The following is an 18,202-nucleotide window of genomic DNA, read 5'->3' on the forward strand; positions in this document are numbered from 1 at the left end:
TATTGATCTAATGCCTTAGTCATGTGAGCCCTATAGTCGTTTTGTTGCAGGTGCCACACCGAGAGCCGCCAACGAAACGGCCGCCCAGCACCCCCCATCCGTAGGACCGCCGACACTGGGGAATGATCCGAGAGCCCTCACGGAAGAATCTCCGCTTCCTCCAAATGGGACTCCGCAGCCCCAGAGAGGAAAATGTAGTCGAGGCGGGAGAAGGAGCCATGTACCGCCGACAGGTATGTATATTCCCGGACAGTGCGATGGCAGCGCCGCCAGGCATCCACCCATACCAGGCCCCCGACCAGCGAATTGAGTTTCGTCGGCCCACCCTCCCCTCGCCCTCGCCCCCTGACTGTCGGTCTCTGGGGAGATCTATCACGTCGTTCCAGTCTCCCCCTATAATCCCCAGAGCCTCTGGGATGTCCGCCCAGCGCACCAGGAGTTGTTCAGCAAATGTCCAGGACAGGGGAGGGGGGGGGGGCGTATACGCTACCAAAAACTACCTGTTCCGCCCCTATCTGCCCCAGAGCAAAGATATCTCTCCCATGTCTGTCTGCCCAAGTCCGGTGATGCGTAAATGGGACCCGCTTATGTACCAATATGCCTACACCCCTGGAACCCTGAACAAACCCCGAATGAAATACTTGTGTGTAGCCATAGCGCTGGAGGCATAGGATTTTCGTCCCCAACAGGTGCGTCTCCTGTAGGAGCAGTACATCCACCACGGCCCTCTTCGCGTATTGCAGGATAGCCCCCCTCTTGATTTTGTCTAGGGCACCCCGGACATTCCAACTCAACACTTTAATTGTGGCTACTCGCTCACTAGTCCCCTGGGAATCTGCCGCCATGGGAGGAATGACAATGGTATGATAACAACAAAGAGACCCCGGCGTCTGTCTCTGCCCATGCCCAGCTCTGTACAAAAGTGCAGTCAACACCCAACCCAAAACCCCCACTACCCAACACACCCCCCAACCCCGCCTCCCCCACCCCATACCTCACAAACGCTGAAGTACCTGTTGCGGTGCGAAACATACCAAGGCCCTAACCGTGAACCTCAGGAGCTCCCAACCAATGGATCCCCAACTTGCCTCCCACAACTACAACACAGAAACCCCACCCGCAACCTGCTACGGTGGTATCTGCCCTTCACTCCATTCTCCGGGGCCGAGGCCACCCCACGCAACAGGAAAGTGAAGCAGCCAGTCATGAGGCAAAGGCAAACCGAACCCGAGCCCATGGAGCTCCCGGGCCCTCAGGAACCAGACAGCGGATGACCAGTCTCCGAGCCAGCCCTACGCCGGGCCCCCCCGGGCTTATTGCGACGGCGGGATCTGGGTCGCCATTGTCTCTTTGAATTGGTTCCCGCCGCCTCATTCTGGGACGAGTCCGATTACCTACCCGGAGGTGTATGAGGACGCAGCTTTACTGTCTCATCCGTCCATTTGAATACGTCCTCCGGTGACTCAAAGAACAATGTACGAGACTCGTAGACAACCCTCAGGCGAGCAGGATAGAGAAGGACATAGGATAGATGAAGCTCTCGCAGCCGAGCCTTAGCCACCAGGAAAGACTGACGCTGCTGTTGGACCATGCGCATGTAATCCGGGAAGACAAGGATACGGGAGTTTTCAAAGTGAAGGGGCTCCTTCTCTCTGGCCTGGCGGAGAATAACATCCCTGTCGTGGTAGTTAAGGATTCTGGCAATGACTGGCCGCGGACGGGCCCCCACCGGCGGCTTCTGGATGAGTGCTCGGTGCGCCCGCTCCACCACGAAGCAGCGGGACAGCGAGTCAGGCGGGAGCCAGCCCTCCAGCCATTGGGAAAGAAAGCGCTCCATGCTACTCCCCTCGCAGCCTTCCGGAAAACCCACAAAGCGCAAGTTGTTTCTGCGGGCCCGCCCTTCTGCGTCCTCGACCCTGCCCGCCAGACCCCGCTGTGTCGACTCCAAGGCCGCCACCTGCTTCCTCAGCGTCCCCACCTCATCTTCCACTCCCGACACCCTGGTTTCAGTCTCTGTGATGCGGGCAACTGCGTTGCGTAGATCCTGGCGCAGCAGCATCACATCCGAGCCAACTGCCCCAATCTTGGCGTCCAGCATGTCCCGGGACTGTGTAATAGCTGCTAGGAGGGCCGCGTTGTCCGGTGGCGCCGCCGAGGAGCCCCCCCACGGCCGCCTGGGCCCGTAAATTTATCAATCTGCCCTTGTTTCGCCGCACCTCCGCCATGTTTGTCCTTGGTCATTGTCGCAGACCCCACTCCTAGGCCACGGCCGCTCAAGAGCCGGCGGACCCGAGGGTAGGTCGCCTCCACCGCCTACGATGCTGCCTCCGGGATGTTGCCCCTGCGAAGAGTCTTAGGCGCCAAATGTCCGGTGAGAGCCGTAGGGATCAGGGTCCTGACCACCCCGCCCCAGGCACCCAGCCGCCGTCGCCTGGTCCGCGGGTCCCCGGCCTGTTCCGGACCAGGCCCAATCACCGCCAGAAGGATCCGGCCGCCACCTCACAAATGAGGCCCCGGGGAGGGCGTGACGTCCGCACCCACCCAGCCGGCCAACCGAAGCAGGTCCCTCTGTCTCGGGGGTCCAGGAAGCTGCAGCCGCCCTGACAGGGCCGGATTATTGTCCGTCCGTCCCTGCCGCCCCCAACAGGTCTCCTCAACCCCTGCGGCCCGAATCGGCCGCCAAACCCCCGAATCTCTGGTGCAATGGGGGGGGGGGAGAGAGAGGGGAGAGAGAGCGCAGTGCCCGGAAAGCCGGGGGGCGACACTGGTGCAAGGACCACTGCCCGGCCAGAACACTCACCGCACCTCTCCACCACTCACGCTACTCCAGGCCAGGACACCCCAGGAATCCTCCGCAGGTCCCTTCCAGGCCGGGCTGAGTCATCTCTACCCAGGGCGCTGCTCCACCGCCACCGTCTGGCCACGATGTGGGTCTCCACCGCGGCTCCGCGCGCGAAGGCCAGGCCCGCCTCTCCACGTACTGGAGACCGCGGCTCACAGCGCCACACTAGGCCTGAGGGCGCCACTCGGGTGTCTGGCGGCTCGCGGGGGACTCCAGCCCTCGAAAGTCGCTTGGGCTGCCACCGCTGTCCACCGCACCCCACCGCCGTCACGCAGGGCACCCCAGCTCCGGGGAATCAGGATAATATGCAGCAATCTGTCACGGGCGGGCGGGAGCCGACTCAGAGCCCGTCCACCATCTTGGCTCACCAAGCCACGCCCCCCGATGTTGTCCAATTTGATCTGTTTACTCTATCTTGACAACAAAACGCCATCAGAAATTCCACAATTATATTTTGGATCATTCCTTCCACCTTTAATTATAATTTTTGATTCACAAGTAAGGAATGCTGTGAGGAGAATTCTTCTGCTCTACCTTGGTCTTCGACATCTGAAGCCATGGATTTAGTTGACTTGCAGTGGATCGCTCCGATGTCACGGTCATGAACAAAAAAAGTGTGGAGACAGCATTTGATAAGAAAGCCCCCTGCCCTTCCAACATAGTAATTTGCATTGTTGCATCTTGCGTGAAAATCCACAGTTTCTGAAAATCCTTTAGAATGCATTGTGATATACACCAAAATAAGTAGCCATTCAAAGTGATAGCCTGATTTATTATAAAGTATCTTTCGATGACCTTGTTAATTTGGTAATCCACTGCCTTAGGACCAAGAATACTCATTTCCTGATAATGTCTGATTTGTTGAAATCTCTATTCGAGAATCTACCTTAACAGATTCTGGATTTCTGTTAAAAGCATGTAATGGATAATCGTATGTGCAAAAACTTTTGATGGTGCACCTAGTATAAGCTTCCTTCCATTAAGAAAGAATTTCTTCCTGAACTTGATGCAGAGAAAATGTATTAGGATGGCTGTAATATTGAAGCTTAATCCGCCTCTATGGAAAATATGCAGAAAGAGTCCAAATCATTCCATATATTTTGATAAACCATGGTCTTTTGGTTACCATGAACCTATTTTCCATCTTTTGATGGCCTGACGTGGAATACTCCCTGAAAATTGTGGATGGAGAGCTGTAGTCTTCATCCTCCCTTTTCACACTGTTGCTGTAATGTTCTTCTTGCAGAACCAGTGCATTCTTCACTGACTTCTGGGTAAAGTCCATAACATATATCTTGAACAAGTAGGAAATATCTCTCCATAAAGGAGAATCTTGTACCTGATGGAGCGTATTCGCTTGAGAGGCACTAGGAGACACTTTTCCTCTGGATTGTACCTGTGCCATGAAAAGATTGTAATTATTTGTTATTGTATTGATATAGTGCTTACTACTTCTGACAATGTGTTGAAACGCTCTTTGGCGAGTAGCATGGTAGTTTGAAATCCAAAAGGATTAGTGGTGGATTAGTATGGGAAAATTTGAGTTTAGTATTAGTATAGGGCAGTAAGAATAAGAGGAGGACGTGTGAGTCTATTAGTTGGATTGAATAGAGTAATGGAAGGATAGAAGAGGGAAAACACCAGAAGTGTTAATTGACTGAACATAGTAGTAAGTGGAGGTCTGAGAGGAGTAAAGGAGATATGGAAGAGAGAAGAGCCTGTATAAAGTGATTAGGAGGAAATAGAATCAGTAGAAAAATGAAGTTTGGGATGAGTCAAAAGAGAGAACATGAGACAGAATTTAGTAGGGTTGTTTGGTAGATCATAGTAGTAAGCTGATGTTTGGGGTGAGTTAGGTGGTGTGGAGGAGGGATGAGTCTCTGAAGGGTTATTTTGGAGATCATAGTAGTAGAAAGGATTTGGAATGAGAGAGAGTGAAGATAGAGGATAAACTGATAGATGTGTAGGTTGATGGTGGGACAGAGTAAAGCTTTCAAGAGTAATTTTGTTTCTTGTGCAATAGGACTAAAAGGAGTAAAATGTGTAACGCATAGAATATGTTGAGATTTGTGGCTTTTGTTTTTGTGGAGTAGTGAGAGGAGATATTAGTGTAGTGGTTTTCTGTGAATGATTTGTATGTGAAGTACTGCTAGTGAGTGGTATTTTTTTTATAGTACAGGGGTGGTGATGTGTTTTGGAGAAGAGTATGTGGTGGTTAAGAAGGGATGTTATGAGTGTTAAATTTGATCACTGGAATAGGTAATGTATGTGTTGAAATGGCGTGGAAGGATTGTATGGTTGTGTATAATTGGTCAAAAGAGGAGGCGGTGTTAGTGGATGGTGTGATGGAAGGCTGAGTATAGGTTTTTTAATGATGGGGGATCTGTTATGAGCAAGTAGAGGATAGAGCTGGGAGCAGGGGGTGTGTGTCTGGATGCATTAAAGTTGCGTATAATGTTGCTTTGTGCTGTGTTATTGATATAGGACAATATTGTGTTTTGTGTGAGAATGCAGGTGCCACAGTGTTGTAGTTGGGGTAGAACTTTGTGTAGGTGTGGTTTGTGGTGGTTTGTAGTGGTACAATACACATTGAAATCTGCATGAGGTTTGATTGTGGTGCACGAGTAGAATTCCTTTGCTGATATTGTGTTTGGATTTTGGCAGATGTAGAGGGCATATGGTGGTAGCTCTTAAGTGAAAATTGGGCAGCATCTTTGGCCCTAGGCTCGACCCAAACAGGCAGCTGCCCTAGTCCTCTCCGCCCAGCCCAAACAGGCAACTGCCCTTTGTCCTCTCTGCCCTTAGCCTTTACGCCTGGGCTTAGACGCCCTGGACCCTATGCTTAAAATTGCTCTGGAACCTTAGCCCTAACCAGTCGGAACCCTAATCCCTAAACCCTAGAGACAATGAGAGAACTGGCCCTATTAACCAGTCACAGCCCTAGACCGAACAGCCAGCCAAAGCCATAATCCCCTGGTGCAATAGGATACCCTAGTTGCCAATCAGATCCCTAGCCCAAACCTATTACACCACATCAATGCCAGCTGAGCACACTCATAAGCACAAAATAATTTTTTGTATTTCTTATTAATTTATTTATTTGAGGTTTTATATAGCACGAACATGACCCGTTAGGGTATCAGAGCGCTTTACAGGGATAAACACGTTGCGTACAGTATAGGCATAAGCAAAATACCAGGATGAGGTTAGGGAATTGACTACAGTAGGATAGAAGTCAGAGCTTTATACAATAAACAGTACAGTACCAAAATCAGCGAGCGACATGTCGACTATAAAACAAGGGGAACAATTGATACATGGAGAGGGCCAAGCAATATATGAGATTATGCACAGAAACCTAGAGCATGAAAAGGTGGAATGCGCAATATAGGAGTTATTGGAGGAATTTGCTCATTAGGAAGGTTTTCGCTTCCTTATTGAAGTATGACAAAGTAGGAATTCTTCTGATGAAGGGAGGTAGCGAGTTCCAGATTCTTGATGCGGCCCCAGAGAACGCTCAGTTATGTTTTTACATTGCGGAAGCGGGGTGGCTAGAGCACACGGTCTCCAGATATCACAATTTTCTGGGTGAGATACTTTGGGGTGTTCGTGTACAAGGCTTTGTGAGTGATGCAGGCCAGCTTGAGCTGGATTCTTCCTTCAAGAGGAAGCCAGTTCAAGGCCTTCAGATGTGGTGAAATGTGGTCAAATTTATTTGAGCCGCCAGATAAGAGTCTAGCTGCTGCGTTGAGGCAAGCTTTTAGCGGGGCCATCGAAGTCTTTGGTAGGCCAGATAGGGTAGAGCAGCTGTATTCAATTCCGGAGATGACTAACGCCTGAACTGCGTTTTTTAGGTCCGCAGTATCAAGGAAGGGTTTTCGTTTTCTCACGTAGTTCAGATGGAACCTGTCAGTTTTGGCCATCGAATTGATGTGTTCACGCATATTCAGGTTGCTGTCCAAGGTTATTCCCAGCAATTTGGCAGAATCCACTATGGTTGGCGTGCAGTTGAGTGCTGTGATAGATTTAATCCATTCAGGAATGTCATTGTTTTATTTGGAGGGAGGGGGGGGGGGGGAACATGAGAAGGAACTCCGTTTTTGGGCATTCAATTTGAGCTGGTTGTTGGTGAGCCATTAAACAGTCAGATTCAGGGCATCGTTCAGATAGGTAATCTCCTCAAGAGAAGAGATTTTGATGTGTATCTGAGTGTCGTCGACGTACACGTGGAAGGAGATGTTGGCCGTGCGAAGAATTTCAGCTAGTGGTTCAAGGTCGAGATTAAAGAGGGTAGGGGACAGAGTAGAGCCTTGTTGGGCACCGATAGAGTTCGGGGAAGGAGCAGATAGTTTGTTGTTGACTAAGAATCTCTGGGTGCGGTTCTGGAGGAAGGAACCAAACCATTTGATGATGGTACCACCTAGGCCCATCCTGTGTTCAAGGCGTTTAAGAAGTTTCTCATGGTATACATCAGACCTGAAGTTGAATAGTAGTAAAGTAATTACACTACTAGGACTTTGGGACCTGCCCTGCTATTTACCCAAAAGCGTGAAAGATCATCAAGCAGATTTGCCTTACACACTCTGCAAAAACAAAGTTTCGCCCTTTTGCTAGATGTCGCTCAGCGTGGGTAACAAAAACTCCACCTCACAACTAAAAACAAGCATTGGCATAGCCAATAGGTCGCGCATTTTGGACCTTATAAGTGTTTAGCCATGCAACAGTTAATGTTGTTGCAATAAGGATATTGTGCTGGATAACTAAATACTTATAAGGTCCCAAGGGCGAGACCTATTGGCTATGCCAATGCTTGTTATGCTATGGCATTATTCTGCTGGAAGTAGTAAAACGAATAAAAAGCGAGTATTACTTGTTGAATGCTATCATATCCACCGTTTCCGAGTTTACTTCTGTTATGAAATGATAAACGACTGCAGGGGTGAGCAGTGTCACTATTTGTAAAGCTTTAAAGTACCCTGACTCTATACCACGGCAAATGCCTAGATGGTGAAGAGGCTGTGCAATGTGTTTGGGAACAAAGGTACAGAAGCATGTGACTTTGGATAAATGGGTCTCGAGATGCTGTGAGAACAGAAGCAGACTCTCAACTGTTTTGATCTTGCTGGGGTAGCATTCTAGATCTGTGTTGCTTGTACACCTAACAAGGCACACAGTTATAAGGGCTGAAAGAAGGAAGAGTGCACAATGTTAACAATTATATGTGCTACAATAGTGGCACAATCTTTATAGGTTTTGGATGGACAACAGTCAACCCGAGTAAATTTCAGGATTCATAGAAGAAATGCTAGTGACAGTTTGTGAGGTGTTGAAACACCGGAAGTTGGATAAAGAGCTGGGTGTGCCAAAAACGATGGTCTGGTGGCTTAAACCAGTGAGGTTTTTGACACTTTTAAATAGATGAAATGGCGTCTGCTGTTGGTGTAGCGCAAGAGCTGGCCACCCATGTGCAGCATCTCTCCGTGCACTGCCTAACTGCCCCATCGATGGTTTTAAACAATGCTCTGTAATTAACCAACCTCTTGTGACACCTTCTTGTGTATGTGTTTACATTTTTCCTGTTCCTGCACAGTGTATTGTATATAGCATTGTTTCCCTTATAGCTTCGATTCTTTTCCCAACACAAACTATTACTGACCTTCATCAGTGCATTAATGCATGATGCCCTTCGTCAGGATGCAACAATTCATCCTTTGATTCTCTCTCTCTCTCTATCTCTCTCTCTTAAAATCATGCCCTAGCTGAAAGGTGTGTGATGCTCCCAGATCCTCGTTTTGTGTAGAAAATATGGGCTTTTGCTGCAGAAGACACTGCGTTTGAAGACATTTTTCCTGTGAAAGGGTTTGGCATGGTGAATTTCATTAAGGGACTGAAAGGTTTGAGGTTCATGTTGAATTTAGAAAATGCCCTCTTTGGAGTAGTTTTAATTGGGTCTCTGTGAAAACATATTTTTGGTGGAAAGACAGCTTCTTTTCTTCGGTAAATGGATCTGCAGTTTGCACGTGTTGTGGTTCAAACTACTATCTCCACGGTTACACAAGTTAGAACAATAGTCCTGAAGTTACACACTTGAAGTTGTGATGCTGAACAGCATGTTACGAGGGACCTTTAATTGCACATCCCTTCTTTTGCCAAGCATGCACCGCTATCCTTGCTGCAGTTTTCTCACTCCTTAGAGTGTCGGTAGAGGGGAGCTAACTGCTCATGAGGCCTCTCTGCGAAGCGCACTCTCATGTATGTGTACTCCATCACTGAGGTATGCTTTTTTTCCATCGTGTATAGCTCTCATGATAATGCTGAGACTCACAAGAAGCAGAGATAAGTCTGTCTAAGGTGTCAGGCTGTTCTGTTAAGACCTCAAACAAGCTTTACGCGTTAATATTGTCTTTGGGAGTTCAACCTCCTTAATGGCTTGTTTTTCGCAGGAGTGTGCTAAAACACAGATAATGCTTCACTCACTTAAGTAATTGGCTGTGCTGCGCTTTAAAGTTTCATGGAACTTTTCCTACTGGCATGAAAACCGTGATGACGCAGCAAAAACAATTAGTAAAAAATACACTTGCGGGGTTAAAAACAGGATTCGAGCCACACTGGTTGACAGCATTGTGCAGGGTCTGTGGTGTACATTAGCAGCGATAACCAAGAAAGGTTGTTTACAAAGACCCAGGTTCCTCTCTCCATTACGGAACTATAATCAGATGTAAACAATCAAACTCCGCAAAGGCTGCATTAATGGACGACAAGATGGCAGTCTCCTCTTGAACATAAAGAGACCAGCCGTGCCTCTATTTACAAAGCGTCCCCCCCATACGCGCACTTGTTAGATTTTCTTCTTTCTGAAAAGCTACTACACAAACTCTCTCCAGCGTGCAATTATACAGATGAAAGAGACACCATGAGTAAATCACGACAAATCACACCTATCTGCGGCAGTGAATTAATGAAGGCATTATCCCAAAGGAAAAAAAGCATGTAAATATGGGAAAAAGGTAACAATAACAAAGTGGCAGGGGATCGATTGGAAAGCTTAATGAGTATAATGAGTAATATTAGAGTGAAGAAAAAGAAGATAAATTTGAAGCGCAAACGTTGGAGAGAATGCGTAATCTACGTAAGAGGGAAAGCACAGTGACATAGTAAGGGGCGGGTAGAGCGTGTCACTAATCCAAATAGAGGAAGTAAAGAAGAGTAACAGCGCGCCTACATCCAACTGCGCAATTAGTAACTTACTAGAAGAGAAGAATAGGGAGTGTAATGCCAGAGTAAGAGAAAAGACGCAACAGCATGAATGTAAATAAGTTAACCGTGTAAAAATCAACCCAAGTGGAGGAGATACACACAAGTGACCGTGCATAAAGCCACTAGCAAAACTTTTGCCTTACTTGATAAATAGAGTGGAGAGAATAATGACAGCCAGCACATGGGGAACGTAGTGCAATGCTCAAAAAACCTGAAAGGGAATAGGGGAAATGAGGTAATAGAAATAACTAGGCAGAACTGAGGAAGGACTGTAGTGAGCGCGCTTACCAGTACGGATAAACTGAAAGGCCCTGGACGAATCGAAGTGGCAAAAATCACGGAGAGCCTGTAATACTGTAATTGCGCGGCTCTTTCTCAGGGGGGGGTGGTGGAGGGGGGGGTTTGGTGTCAAGTGGCAACGGACCGACGAGAAAAATATGGCTAAGTGAAAAATTGGCGTGAATACGGTCACAGCACATCTTCCCCAAGAGGTTTTTTTTTTTTCTTTTCTTGATGGTAATGGCCGGCTTCGGTTGAGTGCTTGCAGACAGTGGGAGGATAAGACGTTGTGCGTTTTATCAAAGGCAAGTAGTAAGGAGAGGCCGAGTTATTGGGAGGGAGCACTTGCTACAGGATCGGGAATTCATGCAGGGACTCGTAACAGCATCTTCCCGGCAATGACTGCAGCAGCGGCGCTGGGCAGCAAGACGGGCGCACTCTGCATGTGTCTGCGCCTGTTAGGAATTGGAAACATGCCGCGCTGTAGATTAGCCTTCCCAGTGGGACGAAGCAGATGAGTGGCTTGGGGTGTGTGTGGCTCACACCTGATCACAACAAGCATTGGCCTTGCGGCCGTGAAAGTACCGCGGCCGGGAAAGCTAAAGTGATCGCAGGGACGCGCTCTGTGGTGGGGGAGGGGCAGAGCTAGGCGCTTGGGAGAGCGCTGTAAGGATTTATGAGCCATGACGAGGAAAGACAGAGGGCGGCTGCGCGCGTGAACGCGCGCGTAACCGCAAGCTTGAGGCCAGCAAAAGCCTCTGGTAGCACTTTGAAAACCCATTAACTGAATGTCTCACAGAGCAGCGCGGGCTCAGGCGAGACCTAATGAGCAGCTGCAGCCAGATGTTCAAGATTGGGGTAGAAGGCACACTTCAGAAGAAATGGTAGAGCAGGAATCTGGGCAGAGGTTGTCATTTGGCCTGTTTTGCAAGAATCCACCCTAGATGAGATTTGCTTTGGCCAAGGGAGAACATTTTCACAATCCAGTTAGTCTTTCTAACCTCTTCCCTTCTACTTGCAGCTGCAAAATTTGTCCCAATTAACCCAGTTTCTTCTGCCCTCCTGACCTAATTTCCATAAGACGTCCGCCCAGCCTTGCAGCGGAGAAACATATCAAATTGAGCTACTAACCATTTTAGTGACTACTCAAGCCGGCTTGCTTCAGGAGATTAAGCCTCTGCTAATTTCTTGTGTCACTGACGTGAGAACACAAAACGGGCGCTTCTGTGACAATAGAGTAGTTTATAACCAGGGCCAGGGAAAATGGTACAGTGTAAAATTGACAAAAGTTTTAGCAGAGTTCGTTCTGAAGAGGATTGTTTTGCTAAAGTGAAGAGAACTGAACTAAATATATAAGCTTGTATACAGAACATTGTTCCTCAACGGCAAGCGAGATTGATGAACTGGTAGTGGCAGGGGTAAGTAGAATCAATCAAGCAGAAGGGACAGGAGGCATGAAACCTTTTCAGAGAAATAGAGCATTTTTACTGCTGTGAACTGGCATACAAGGGGGACAACTGAAAACATGTACTCTCCTGGAGTGCCTCACGAAGAAGAAAGAGTTTACAGAAAGCGAGCACTCATGGAAGAATACAAGGAGCCAGTCAGAGAGGTGGTAAACAGGCTATGCAGGACAGCCTAAAACAACAATTAAAGCCAGTAAACAAAAAGCGAGTACATGTGAGTTACAAAACATCAAGCCAGTGGTAAGCAATGGGCAGGATGCATTCCTAGGAAGGCTTTCAACATGTCCCCAATATTTCTTTGCAACCAGACACCTGCTCTGTCTGGTAGGCTTCAACCGAAAAAGCAATTTGTTCTGGCTGAGCAAGGAACAATTTATTCACTACACTGCCTCCCTCCCCCTTTGTAGATAAAGACCTGAAAAGTAATTCAGGCTCTAAACCACATACATAAAATATTAAAAAGATCTCACTAGACCAAACTAATTTTGGTTTCACACCAGCTCACGCAAACCATTTCAGATGTTAACATTGTACAAGAGCTTTACTAACCACACACAACCAAACAGCAATATTAACAACGTACACAATCAAATGATGGATTTTCCAGTTCAATTGTTGGCCTTCCCAAACCAGCATGAGAATGCGTTCAGGTAAATAATACGTTACGCCTGCGCAAATACTACACAATTGCAAGTAGCCCAATATTAGTTCCAGCTTTAATTTTCCTCTTGCAGATCCCACATCACCCCTGAAGAAAAGACAAAACTTTGAGTCGTTGTGCTTCGAAGTGCACGAGTTCAGTCTCGGTTTCTCCACTTGACTCACTTGTTTGATTCTTGCAAGTTAATGTACCTCGGCTCCCTTGTGTGGTAGAAACTGAAGTACATAGGCATTTGCAAATGTATAAAAATACCGACATGAGAAATGCGTATTGTGGTGAATTAATGATTTCACTCTAGATCTCCTTAGTCTCTTTTTTCTGTGCCCCTACAGCCTTCATTTTCTACAGCCACATCTATTCAATTATAAACTGGTTGTAGAATGTGGCTTTGATAACAAAGGTCGGTGTTTTGGTTTAAAAAAGAAAAATTGGTTATATACAGGGTATAGATTTATCCACATCAGTTAAGACTACGGTGAGAAAAAGTGTAAGGGCTGGTTAATTCATGATTGGTTGTAGAATAACCACGTCATTACTCTATTCGGAAGAATAATGTTCAAAAACAGTTAACTCATGTAAACCGAATAATATCCTCAAAAGTAATTTGCTTGGCTTTGTTCCTATCCTCATCATTAAAGCATGGTTTCCTTGCACAAATATTTGAATAGCTAGTTTTTGTTGTGGCTGAACAAACAGTTCAGCAATTACATGATGGTTTATGGTGTCTGTACTTTTTCTGCAGCATTTATGGCCATGTGGTGCCTGCCCTGCTTATCTTCTCCTGTGTATTTTCAAGTTCGAGGATAGGCTAGTTTATTCTTGATCCAGACCGATACAGGATTGTCCTGGAGTCTGAGGTCAAGGAAGCCATGTTAATCTAAACTAGGGCAACTCACTCTTCCTAGTTTAATTTTCAGGTCTGGCTGGAGAACGCTTTAGCTGTTTCCGAAATCATGTGATCACCAAAAAGAGCTTTTAAAGGCAGCATTGGGAGAGGGACATTAGTTCTGCCCCTGTGCTTTTTTCTTCTTTAAAAGCCTTTTATTAGTCAACATTTTTATTTGTCCTCCTACGAATTAGTTCCATTGCTCATACCTAATAGAGACAATGTTAAGGTAAAATCACAGGTCGTCGCAAATTTAGCAAGAAAGGTGTGGTATGGTATAACCCTATGACAAATATAATGGGAAGCGGTTTACAATATGAACACTGTGACAAATGCATTAGAAATAGATCTTACATTGTGATCTTTCACTTTATGAAGACCAGTACAAATTCCATAAGAAGGGGCTTTACATTGTTTAATGTTAAATGACCATATGCAGATCTCCTGTTCAGGAATGGATGGGGTAGAGACTTCTGGTTTTCATTGTGTACTGTTAAAATGCTGTGTTTTCAGTTTTGTATGAATTAAAGTACATTTTAGGTCCAGCTAAAGATGGCTTTAGATGTTTGCCAGAGCTCATGTAATCACCATTGTATTGAGAGAGGGGTAGTTGTGGACATGCTCTCTCATGTTGGTCTTCTTCACAACTGACTGTCATTGGTCATTAATTTGTGTTATTCAGCTTCTTAAGTAGTTCCATTGCAGTGCATAATCTCTGAATTGCCCATGAACTGTCATTGAGTTTAATTGACTTAATATGCACTTCCCTAGAAGAAACCACTGTTTTTGATTCTTACAAATTGTTGCTGTTGTCTACATGTGATAACAGTATTTTGATGTCCTGTGAGAAAGAAACAGCATGCCAGCTCTACATATCATTACTTGAGTTTCCCTGCATTAAAGGTGGTTCCTGCATTTAAATCTTATGACATGATGGTGTCATTTAGTTTCATGGTTCACACATCATCTAAAGTGTGGATGGCAGGTGAACCCCATTGCTTCGTAAGGGTAGTGCCTTCATTTACGATGGCAGTCACATAAGCATATAATGCTCCAGCTTAGGTAAGACTATTGCTTAAACAATCCTTTTTCTCCCATCCGACAAATTTGTGAGAGAATTATGACATTGTGGCACACTCTAAAAAGAGGAATCATAGGTTGGTTTTAATTCGAAAGGGCCTGAGCAGGGCAGTATCATACGTCTGATTCAGACTATACCAACTGAAAGGAGGAGCCAATTCTGAGATTGGGTAGCTGAGCCCATTCTGAGGTTTGGTAGCCTTGAATCCAGGAACACTGTGAGCAAGAAACTTACAGTTGGCCATCTCTCTTCACAGATGTCCTGTCAATTTTCTCTAAAATCACAGACTGGGCCAAAAGGGAATCCCTTGTACTCAATGTGAATTCCTCCCCCCCTACCGGCCGATCCTTTTCTTTTTAAGATCTTAATTGTAATAGCAAAGTCCCCAGGGAAGAGAAACTCCCCTTTCATGTAATTGGTGAAGACCGAGGCCGAGAGGAAGGTAATTAGCACTCATAAACTACCGATCTCTCCAGAGGAAGGAACCCCTTGATAACACTGTTTGGGACAGCATCCTGTTTTATTTGTTTTTATTCAACTCCGGTGATTATATTTAAATAGGAAACTTTGTTCTTCCAGTACATTGCAACATTTAATGAAAGTTCAGTGATCAACGTTCTTAACTTGTGTTGTAAAATTATTCCACGATCTAGATTTCTTCATAGTTCTATGTGAGTAGCTTACGTTTTTTGACTTCTCGTTATTGTAATAGTTTACAGTACAAGGGTATTGCACAGAAATATGACAGTAGCATTTTTCATAAGAAAGGTAACTATAACTCACAGTTAGCGTTCGGAAAAAAAAAATAATTAGCAACATTTACTATTCACGGTATCATTATATTCAAAAATTGAATCCCAGTTGAAGACAGTGGTTGAATTGAATATTATTGTGATCAATCAAAATGTGTGTGAAATATCTTTTGGCTTGAGGTTGGTCTGGCCAGTTCCTTGTAAGGATCATCTTCACTTTCATTAAAGATATCCAAGCCAAATTTGATGTAGCTGTAAAGAGTTCTTGAGCCGACACCACTATCATAAGCTGTATAAGCCTTCTGCAAGATGTAGTAATCCTTGAAATACACCAAACAACCAAGGTGTATGGGAATAAGCAACCTTTCAATTCTCTGTTGAATTAATAGTGTCACTGGCTCAACACCAGTATTTCTGTATGTTTGGATGCTTCCCTGTTGTAATGTTAAGTGGATCCAGGCAGTTATTCTGGGATGGATGGGAGTTTGGAAATGCCTGAGAGGCTTATTGGCAGAGAGGGGCGTTGAAGGAGTCTTGTCATGGGCTTTGGGCGGAAAGAAGAAGAGTGTTGTGTAGCAGGAGAGTCTGACGGAGGGTTGAGAGTGACAGCATTGGTAATATTTGGACTTGGCAAAGGATAATGGTGGGATCTAGGAAGGAAAGCAAGAGGGCGTGTGAGATAGTGGGAAGTATGGATAAGTAAAGTGTGTGGTAGTGACATAGAAGGTGATAGGTGTTTTAGATTGGGGTTTAGTACGGAGCTGTGAATATTGTTCAAGGGAAGGTTCCCATGTGTGGATTTAGTGGTAGAAGAGTATGTAGGAATGTTTTCGTAGAAAAACGTGCAGTATTTCTGACCCTAGGCCTGAACTGGCACAAACAAGCAACTCCGACTGAGAAGCCCTGAGGGGAGGATTAGTTACTAAAAACCGTGGTGCTGTCACAAGTCCCTCCCTCAGGCTCTTGGACTCCTCTGCAGGCCCTGGCTAGTGGTTGCCTATCAACCACCAGATTATTGTTTTAGGGCGCAGTGCTTGGGGGTGTGTTGGTTTAAGGTATGTGAGAGATGTTCAAAATACAATTATAATAATGACTATCCAGCTTAGCCACAAGGGCAGAGGGATGCTCCTGTGTGCCTGTACACTGATCAGGAGAGTTATCGGAGAAGACCGAGCAATTCATGCAGTGACATGCACAGGCAGAGATGTTCTCAAATGTTTGTAAGGATACCAAAAGGGCAAGAATGGGAATTGATTGCAGAACCATTAGCTATTTTATTTTATTTTATTTATTTTAAACTGCCTACTGCTGAACAATTACACCCCATGAAGGAGGAAGTATATGGAAAAGCAGTTAAGGCTGACACCATGAGCAAAAACTACCCATACTTTAAAAGAGCCATGGTGCACCTACTCAAAGCCAAAGGAAGACAAATTGGAGCAGGGGTTCACAACCTGAACCCTTCTCAGGCCCTCAAAGACTCTTAAATGCGGAAAAGTACCAGTTGTAACTCAGACCCCAGCTAGAGGGGAATCCTTTGCATGCAAGAGTGAGAGACAAAGCACTTGGTAAGTTTCTGCCCTGACAGTGCAACACCGAATTGCTTGCCTTGTGTTTACGTGCTGTTCTTAACTCTCTTTATGTGCCCAATAGTTTCATGGATCCCATAGATCCTTGTTCTTTCTAGTTTTCATAGCAAGTCATCCTCCTGACCTCCTAGAATCCAGAACAACTTCCACTTTCATTATTAGTAGTGGATGATACATCAGGGAGACAATGTAGTGAAAGGAGACCTACCTTGCTTCCATTCTTTTGGCTAGGACAGCAGACTGGCATTGATTTGGTAGTCCTATGTTTGCTCAATCTTAGCACAGCTCTTCCCCGACTTACTACCATAGAAAATGCGTTGTAACTTAGTACCTAGTGACTTCTCTTCAGACCTGACAGGAGAAGGAAGACTGTCCCAACAAACGTGTTGAGACATGGTTTACTATGAAACCCAGTGAACTTTGGGAAAAGCACCTCCAACTACCAGAATCACTGCAATACTTTATCAGTTGTCAATTATGTATTCTATATGTTCAAAATAGCAACTATTTATTGGGTGCTCTGTATGATGCCCTTTTTACCACATTTTAGTCTCAGGACATAAACTCCATAGTGGTTCACATGTCATTTTGTGATTTCTTTGACTGCCCCTCCTAATATCACAATCTTTCATTCTGACATACCATCAGAACTGGGCGGTGGCCTGGTTATTATCTTTAAAGAATCCCTTAACCTACATGCTATAGAGCAGTTAAGCAAGCTTAATACTGAATTACTTTATGTCTTTAAATGTCAATACTGATATAAGTGGGCTTTTAATCTACTGCCCTCCTGGTCCAGCAACTATATTCAGAGTGGAGTTCACGGAAGCAATCACTCCGGCTATGATTAATTTGAACTTCACATTTTTAGAAATTGTAACGTCTGGGTGACTCCATTTGTTCCTGCTACCAGTTGTTTGCTGGAGTCCTGTTTCACTGTAGTGCACCCTAGGGGCCAGACACACTCTGGAGATTGTTTACTACCAACAATATTTTGGCTGATTTATGCGATCGCAGAGTTCCTTTGGCTGATCACACTTTACTTTGCAATTAGAAACCCTCTACATTTAGAGAGGACCAACGCTCCCTAATTTGTCTTTTAAGTGCAGTTTTACTAGGGTGTCTTGTCCTGCTTTGACTGGCTTTTTACTACCTTCTTGTCAGCCTTTGTTTACGATCCTCGGGCAATTCCAGTAGTCTTAATAGCGGTCTTTCTACAGCATTAGATGTTTTTGCCCCTATTAGGGCCATGGTCTTTCACTGTAGACAACCCTTTGCTAGATGGTACACAGCACAGTTGGTGGCGACTAAATGTGCCTGCCTGAGCCTTGAACATGCCTAGTGACAAGATTGTTCCATGGTCAACAAACACAATTATTTATGCTAGTC

At 45.6% G+C, this 18,202-nt stretch overlaps 1 protein-coding gene across 1 annotated transcript in view; it reads left to right on the plus strand.

The window, feature by feature from the left end:
- Positions 1-18,202, plus strand: part of SLC35E2B (solute carrier family 35 member E2B) — a 287,965-nt gene that overhangs the window by 87,556 nt on the left and 182,207 nt on the right. The window lies entirely within an intron of this gene.

Source organism: Triturus cristatus, chromosome 1_2 (genome assembly GCF_964204655.1).
Source record: "Triturus cristatus chromosome 1_2, aTriCri1.1, whole genome shotgun sequence".
Lineage (NCBI taxonomy): Eukaryota > Metazoa > Chordata > Amphibia > Caudata > Salamandridae > Triturus > Triturus cristatus.